At 34.2% G+C, this 8925-nt stretch overlaps 1 pseudogene; it reads left to right on the forward strand.

Moving 5' to 3' along the window:
• The first annotated feature begins 7392 nt into the window (after positions 1 to 7392).
• Positions 7393 to 8232, forward strand: LOC132947232 (uncharacterized; annotated as a pseudogene).
• Positions 8233 to 8925: the final 693 nt, after the last annotated feature.

Consider the following 8925-nt stretch of genomic DNA (forward strand, 5'->3'; position numbering starts at 1 on the left):
ATTCAACGGGCGTGCGTGAGAAGGACGAAAACATAGTCGATGATAGAAATGTTATGGTTCTACGTGACAGGAATACACTTAAGAAGCCGGACAGGTATAATGTTCAGACTTTTATTGCTAACTGTGTCAGTCCATTGAATTATGATGAGGCAATTACTGGGTCAAACAAAAATGAATGGAATAATGCTATGAACGACGAAATTAATTCATTACACGAAAATCAGAATTGGACTCTAGTCGATTTGCCACAGGATAAAGTTGCATTACGAAATGCATGGGTGTTCAAAACAAAATATAAAACTGACGGTAGTATAGATAAATTTAAGGCCAGATTGGTCATTAAGGGTTGTTCACAGAAATATGGTATAGATTACCATGAAACATTTTCGCCAGTGGTCAGATACGAATCAATTAGGGCGATATTCGCAGTAGCAGCTGTGGAAAAATTAATACTACGACAATTCGACATCAAGACAGCATTTCTGTACGGAGAACTACAGGAAGAAATATACATGGTACAACCACCAGGATACGAAGATGGATCGAATAAAGTATGTAAGCTTCAGCGTAGTTTATATGGCTTAAAACAAAGTCCAAGATGTTGGAATATACGTTTTAAGAATTTTTTGAATGCATTTGGTTTACAATGTACCGAAGCAGATGCATGTGTATTCAAAGCTGATAACAGCCAAATTATTCTTGCAATATTTGTTGACGATGGTTTAATCGCGGCAGATAATGAAGATATTATAGAGAAACTTTTAACAAACTTGGAGAAAGAGTTTGAGGTTAAAAAGGGAAACTTAGAATATTTTCTAGGTATGCAGGTAAACTTAATGAAAAATGGTTCATTATTTGTGCATCAGACAAATTATGCATGTAGCATAATTAATAAATTTAATATGCTGGACGCCAAAGAACTTTCAATTCCGATAGACAAATCACATACTATTGAACAAAAGGAAGAATCGGAGATATTAAGTGAAGAAATACCTTATAGGCAGGCAGTAGGTAGCTTACTGTTTTTATCACAGGTAACGAGACCAGATATAGCATATGCAGTAAACTTTGCTAGTCGTTACTTAGCAAAACCAACTAAAGCTCATTGGAACTTGGTAAAACGGATTATACGATATGTCAAACGAACATTTAATTATGGCTTGTATTTTAATCACAATACACAACTGTCATTAGAAATATTTAGCGATGCAGATTACGCAGGTGACGTTCAGACACGACGTTCAACGTCAGGATTTCTATTCAGATACGGGTCAAGCATAATTTCATGGACATCGCAGAGACAACATTGTGTGTCATTGTCATCGACAGAGGCTGAATATATTTCGGCCAGTGAAGCTGTAAAAGGGATCATGTGGATTACGCGGTTGATAATAAGCTTATCAAAAACAGGTGATAAACAACCGACATTATTCATTGATAATCAGAGTGCTATTCGTTTAGTTAAAAATCCGGAGTTTCATAAGAGGACAAAACACATAGACGTACGATATCATTTCATACGGGAGAAATACGAAGAAGGACAATTTCAACTACAGTACATTGGAACAGAGGACCAGATTGCGGACATTCTAACCAAGCCTTTGGTTAAGGAACGATTCGAGAAGTTGCGGTCAGCTGTAGGAGTGACTACAATTAAAGAAATTATTAATTGAGGGAGGGTGTTGAAATATACAATTAATATTAGTATTCAAACCATGTAAACACACGTGCGTGTACAATGTCGTTTTCTAATAGATACTTATGCAGCTACGATATAGCTGTGTAACACCTTTACTATCGCTTTCTATATTATATACGGATACGGGATGGCCTCGATTGTTCATATAAATAGGGCCTTTGATGTATGTAATAATCACTTGCACAGACGCCGTCATACCGAGTGTACGCGGTGTGTGCGTATAGTCACAGTTTAATTGTCCAGTTGTACGTTATTATATATTATACTTATACATAATCATATTGTCGTGTTATTACTTATTATATTAATGCTAACATCATTAGTCCGTCAAGCTCCACTTTCAACAATATTCAGTAATTCTACGGTCCGTTCGATTATTTTCCGTGATTTTACATGCGTCCACCTGTCTACTGAAAAGTTCGCATTTTTGATTATAATGTTATATGGAATAACCAGTTGTAAAAAAAAATGCTGCCTTTTGGTTGCAAAAAACTGCGATAACTAAAAACAACCATTACTCTGTCACCAGGTTTACACATATCCACCAAATCATGCTCCAATAATACATCAACAAACTGGGCCGCTTGCCCGGCTGGACATTTTTGGCGGATTCTTGAACTGTTAAAGTCTGCCGATCTTTAAAAACAAAAAAAAGTACATAATACGGACGCATGTAAAATCACGGAAAATAATCTAACGCACCGTAGAATTACAGAATATAAATGTAAACACGAGAAAAACTGTTATTGCATTACGTGTAATTGTGAATCGTGTCTAATATGCTAACTGTAAGTTTTACCAAGGTCATCACATTTTGTTCTGTTAATCTGTTTCTATACCTAAAAAAAATTGACACAAGGTTAATTATAACCAAATAATATCAATAAAACAAGCTGGTTCGTGCATGATCGTTGTGTTATTAATTAAGACTAGATGTTTATATATGGTCATTTACGAAATGAAAATGAGTGGATAGATATTGTTTTAACAGTCAAATTATATGATTCAAACGGCGAACACTGTTTATGTATTTATGTATACTTGCTTATTTTGCTAATATTTATTATCATAGCCCAAAAATGACCCTGCCCGTTTCGCCCAAAGTAGTTTATACCAGTTTAAAATTAAGTTAGAAATGATTATAATATTTTAATATTTGAGTATCATTTAGCGTTATCCAGAAAATATCACGAAATATCACTTTTGTTTTCCAAATTTTTTTTAAACATTTAACACATTTTAAATTAAGTCCACAATATTTATTAAAAAATCAAATTTATCTCACAATACAAATTTAAAATCAAGTCCAGAATATTAATTAAAAATCAAATTTATCTCACAATACAAATTTAAAATTAAGTAAAAAATATTTATTAATACCTACCCTTCAATGCGTTATTTGATATTCGGTGTATGATGTTCTAGATTTATCTTAACTTTTCTGTTGCCTGGAGTAAAAATTCTGTTTCCCAGCAGTATATTATAAGGTAGGCAATCTACCTACGGCAGATCGCGGACACCGTGCTGTTTGTACATAAGTGTATGATTTAATTCTAAAGTATCAAAGTTATACCAAGTTTGTCGTTTTTCCTTAATTCCGCCTACGGTGGATTAATATAATCAATTAATATAAAATCCTAACCTAACCTAACCGTACTATAATCCGATGAATAAAAAAAACCAAATTTAATCCTTTTTAAATTAGCCTATCTTCTTCCCAGAGGTCTAATCTACACACAAACATTCATTTATATATATATATATATATTAACAAAAAATAATAATACAAACTTACAAACATGCCTGATTAACTAATAGAAACCAATATATCATACACTATTATTATTTCTATTTTTATTTTTTCTGGACAACCCTTAGGGGTATGAAAAATAGATAGTAGCTGATTCTCAGACCTACTGAATATGCATATAAAATTTCATAAAAATCGGTCAAGCCGTTTCAGAGGAGTGTGGTAACTAACATTGTGACACGAGAATTTTATATATTAGATTATTTATAAACGATATTTCTTTTCTTTTCTATCTCAATTAACCATAATTTTATTACTATAGGTTTTATAACAGTCGTCTTTTAGGGATCAGAAACTTTAGCACAATTTCTCCTTGACGTTCGCTTATAATATTTGACTGAACTTTTGCCAACTTAAATTTTAATTGGTCTAAACTATTCTGGGCAAAACGGGAATCATAAAGAAACACAATTTGGGCGAAACAGGCAGGGTCATTTTTGGGGGAAACGGGCTACGCCCCTGGGGGTTTTCTCCAGCACGCGCATGGCAATAACGGGTTTTCTCGTGTTTGGGAGGGTGTACATAATTTTATTTTGCTTGTAAAAAATTGTACATAAAAAAGTACATAATACTGTCAACTTTTGGTATTAAAATTCGAAAGTGGCAGTGCTGGCTAAACGGAGCTAGATTATCTACCTATATAAAAAAAAAATGACTACAAGCAAATCAAATTAAATTTTTATGAGCGTTTGAAATTAAAATTTTTACAATATTGGATGTTCACTCGATATCTTATGTAGCGATTTTCTTATTATATTGTAATTAAAAACGAATGATTGTAGATACATGAAAATTTCACTGAATGTTTATACTGGCATTTTCTATACACCATACAATTAAAAAAAGTAACCAATTATATATGTTCTATAAATAAAAAAAATATACCTACAGAATTATTTCTTAACTATTTTTTGAAACTACTTATCGCTGTGTATACAATTATTTGTACAAAAACAAATATTCAAGTAAGTATAGTATTTGAAATAATTCTTGGTTTTAATAGAAAACGTACTTCAAAAAGCTAATCATAAAATATACGCGTAACGCGACTTGAGCACGTAAAAGTCAACATACAGATTACAGAATATACATGATACATTGCCACCTAAAGAAAAACGTTCGGTACGGTCGATATTATATTTCAATAAGTAATAATTCAATAAATACAAATCAAGCTATGTAAAAATACAGTTTATACGATCTATGTATTGGTATATTTATTTAAGTAAGCAGTGACTTAAATTATAATCGATAGTATATGGGTACGCGCGGATATTAAAAATATTGCAGCACCATTTACGTGTATGGATTTTATAATGACGCGAAACGTCGTCGACGAACATCCATTCAATAATAAAAGACGCTCCCGAATGAGACGCGTCGGCAAGCCGTCGACTACGAGTAGTGGGCGTGGCTCAAACGCCGCGTGCTTGTGGTTCATGAAAACACCTAACAGCGCATTCTCTTAGCTGTTGTATACGTTTCACTTTTGGTATCACGTCCTCTTAAGATGTATATAATTTAACACAGATCCCAACCGATTGAACAGAACATTGGGTTAAACAACAAACAAAGTACACAAAACAAGTTCAAAAAGGAGTACTAAATACAACTGAGCTAATCTCAATAAAAATACCACCTGATCCATTATGTTGCCCAGCAAATAGTATACTAGTTATTCCATCAGAAGTTTCTTTAGATAGTAATGTTGTATCTACACCACCTGTAAGTGAAGTTGAGTAGGTATATTGAAAATGTTCAGCCGGTTCCAAATTCATCACGTTGCACTGCTACTCTCATACCTACCAGTTCCTTCATCTGAAGTTTTTGTATATAATGGTTTATCTACACTGGCTAAAAGTGAACCTGAGTACTTTGTAAATTTTCAGCAAGTTATTGGTGGAAGGAAAAGGAACATTATTAATAAAAAAAAGTTAAAACAATTACAGACAAATAAAATATCTATATAATGGACTTTTAATGATTGAAGGCATACCAGAGAAAGTAAAAGTGTATTTGTAAAGTATATAATCTATCATTTGAGAACATGAACACATTAAGAAAAAACATATCAACCATCAAAAGTAAAATTGACCAGGATAAATATGTACTAACAATGATGGTTGTGAATCGTGCAAAAGATACTCGAAGGCATAGCACACCAAGAACAGTACGAACTTATGTGGGATATTATTTACCAAGTATAATCGGTGAAAGAATTCCAGTTTGTTCTACTGTGTTCAGTAATGTCACATCATTCACTCGTAGGCATTTAAATCTGCTAACTTCAACATTCAAAAAAGATCAAAGAAGTACTATTAAAAAAAGAAGTGGATCAAGACTCAATGAAAAATCAGAGGAAGTCACTGAAAGTATCAAAGCATTTATTATGAAAATGTGTCGAGAAGTCACTATGCTAGAAATGATACCGGAGGAGTTATTTACCACCTGAAGTGTCCGCAAAATATTGTGGGAGCATTTGAAGGAAAAAAGAATTAAAATGAAAACCCTGTGGCTTACATTTCTAAGTTTCATCATGTATTTACAAACAGTTTTTGAGTTTTGAGTTTTGAGTTTTGGCCATCCTCGACAGGATGTTTGTAGCAATTGTACAGAGTGAATTACCAAGGTTAAATTAGAAAAAGATATAGAGGCAAAAGCATACTTAAAACGAAAACTGTACAACCATAAAGAAAATGCCAAAATGTTTACTAAAATTATGTCCGATATAAGACCAGGATCTATTCATGTTAGTTTTGACATGATGCGAAACTAACCTCTACCTAAATTATCTGTTACAGATACATTTTACAGTCGACAAGTATGGCTGTATAATCATTTGTAATAAATTCTGAACAATATCAAACTCCTGCTAACTGTTACATTTATATACATGGCTGGAAAGTGAGAGTGGAAGAGGACTCAAAGAAGTTTGCTCAGCTTTATTACATTTTCTAGAAAAATTAGAAGAACGTCTAAAACAATATCCAAATCCACCAACTACTTTAATTTATTTTCCGATTCCGTTCAGCGCAGAACGAAAATCAGTTTCTAGTTGCTGTACTATTATACTATATAAACTGCAAAGAAACAGTTTTTCAAGCAATTTATTAGTTATATGCCTCCTGATCAGGTGTTTGGTAGAATAAAAAAATGCCTTCGCACTAAAGAAAACATGATCTATCCTACTGAGTACTACAGAGTTTTTGAAAAAATTTACTAAATTCCATATATTTAATATAGACTTCTTTATTTATGACATTAAAAACATGTAAGAATCTAGTAAAACCAAATTCTTTAAAAACTACTGAACAAAAAATTTTTAAATACCAAAAAAACAAAAACACTGTGGGTCTGTCAAGTACTTAAAACGGTGTTCCTAACTTACTTCTATATCAACTATACTTAAACGCAATACAAATTTAAGAAATCTGGGTGATGTTGGAATACTTAATAAAATTAATCATATTAAAAAAATTGTGTGATAACAAATCTCGTACTTTTGGTCCCCAGTTTTACTTGTATTTTTAAATCTAATTGTGTGCGCTTCTCTTTCTCGTTTACTTAAAATCGTTCTGTACTCACCGCTTGTGCTTTGGAAGTCAATGCAGCTCACCCTCTGCAATTTTTCATCAGTTTTTTTGATTTGTTTTGGGGCAACTTTCACGTGAGTACTGAAGCTTGGTTTGTTGTTATCACCGTGCTCTCGTTCCTAACTTCCGCCATCAGCTGTTTTCTGGAGACTTTAACGTTGGGCGTCGTTGTTAGCCACTTATCGATTTACTGTACCTCTACATACAGTCTACGGGTGACTTTAACGCTGGTATTCTTATAACCACCGCTACATTGAGAGCTGTACTACATTACTATTGTACACTTCATCATGTCGTCTAGTAAAACTCCTTTTATTAATGCTCAAAAATCACCTACTAATACCCGGGTTCTTCGTAGCCACCTTGGAGCAACCTTTCTTAATACGTCAGTTACCAGCGCTACCTCCTTAGATGATATGATGTCCACGCTACTCTCCTTTCGTGGTCACTATATGTCCTCTAATAAAGCGCAATCTGCTGCCCAAGTGTCTCAGTTTAAAGAACTGAAAAACGACCTTAAACAACTTTCGTGTCTAGTTGCAGAGCTAAAAGCTGAAAATTCAGCGTTACGTTTTGAAATCGACTTGCTTAAGGACAAGGTAACGTCCCTTGAGTCAGGTTCCACCTCTGCTATTGCGACAACTAGTGTCACTCAAGTCTTGCAAGAGACTTATGAGCGTGAAAGGTGTTCTTTCAACACTATGGTGTATGGTGTCCCTGAGTCTAAGTCTTCTCCTGTTTCTCAGAGGGCCGAAGAAGATAAAGTTTCTTTTTAGGAGCTGCTTGGTGATAATATCAATGTGCCGTTAAGGGGCTGTAAATATATTCTACTTGGTAAAGCCAATTCTGATAATGTACGTCCTCTAAAGGTTATTTTTGAATCTAAAGGTGATGCATCCAACCTGATTTCCTCCTTTAATGAAGCTAAGCGACAAGGAGTATCATTTCCTCAAGGTTTTCGTATTATCAAAGATAAGACTCTACTTCAACGGCAGCAGCTAAAATCTTGCCACACGGAATTTGATCTTCGGACTTCTAATGGTGAATTTGGGCTAATCTCGGGGTCAAAAAACGGAGAACCTCTTCTGCGCCGACCAGGTCCAAAGTCCAACACTCAAATCGTCCACTAGATTTAACAGTTTCTGGCTATTATCAGAACTGCAGAGGGCTACGCACGAAACTCTCTAATGTTAGATGTAATGTTGTGTTCTTTAACTATATGTTTATTGTTTTAACTGAAACCTGGCTAAGTTATTCATTTTCTGTTGTGAACTTGGTTTTTTTTAATTATAATTTTTAAATGTTACCTTAATAAGTTGCTTGTGAAGCAACTATAGTACTTGCTCTCGGGGGGGAGGGGTCTTAATTGGTATCCGGATAGATATATCCTCTTGCATTGTACCAATTTACTGTTCTAACGTTGAGCAGTTGTTTGTGCGCTTTCACGTTGGACCTCTTTCCTTTATAATTTGTGGTGTTTACTTTCCCTCTTCCTCGCATCCCTCAACTTATGAGTCTCATAAGTCTGTTATTTATTCCGTTGTTTCCCAGTACTCTAGTTACTCCTTTGTCTTCTGTGGTGACTACAATCTGCTTGAAATTTCATAGTCTGTAAATAGCGATGGTTTCCAGTATAGTTCATGTACTGGACTCAGAGTTCCCTGTGTCCCTGAAGGATTTTCCCTAACAGGCTTCTTGCAGCACAATAGTGTCCTTAATTGTCGTAAAACAGTTTTGGATTTGGTGTTCTCTAATCTTAATAATTTGACTGTTGAACCAGCAATTGAGCCCATAGTCTCTCTTGATCACTACCACCCTGCGCT

Source organism: Metopolophium dirhodum, chromosome 1 (genome assembly GCF_019925205.1).
Source record: "Metopolophium dirhodum isolate CAU chromosome 1, ASM1992520v1, whole genome shotgun sequence".
Taxonomy (NCBI): Eukaryota; Metazoa; Arthropoda; class Insecta; order Hemiptera; family Aphididae; genus Metopolophium; species Metopolophium dirhodum.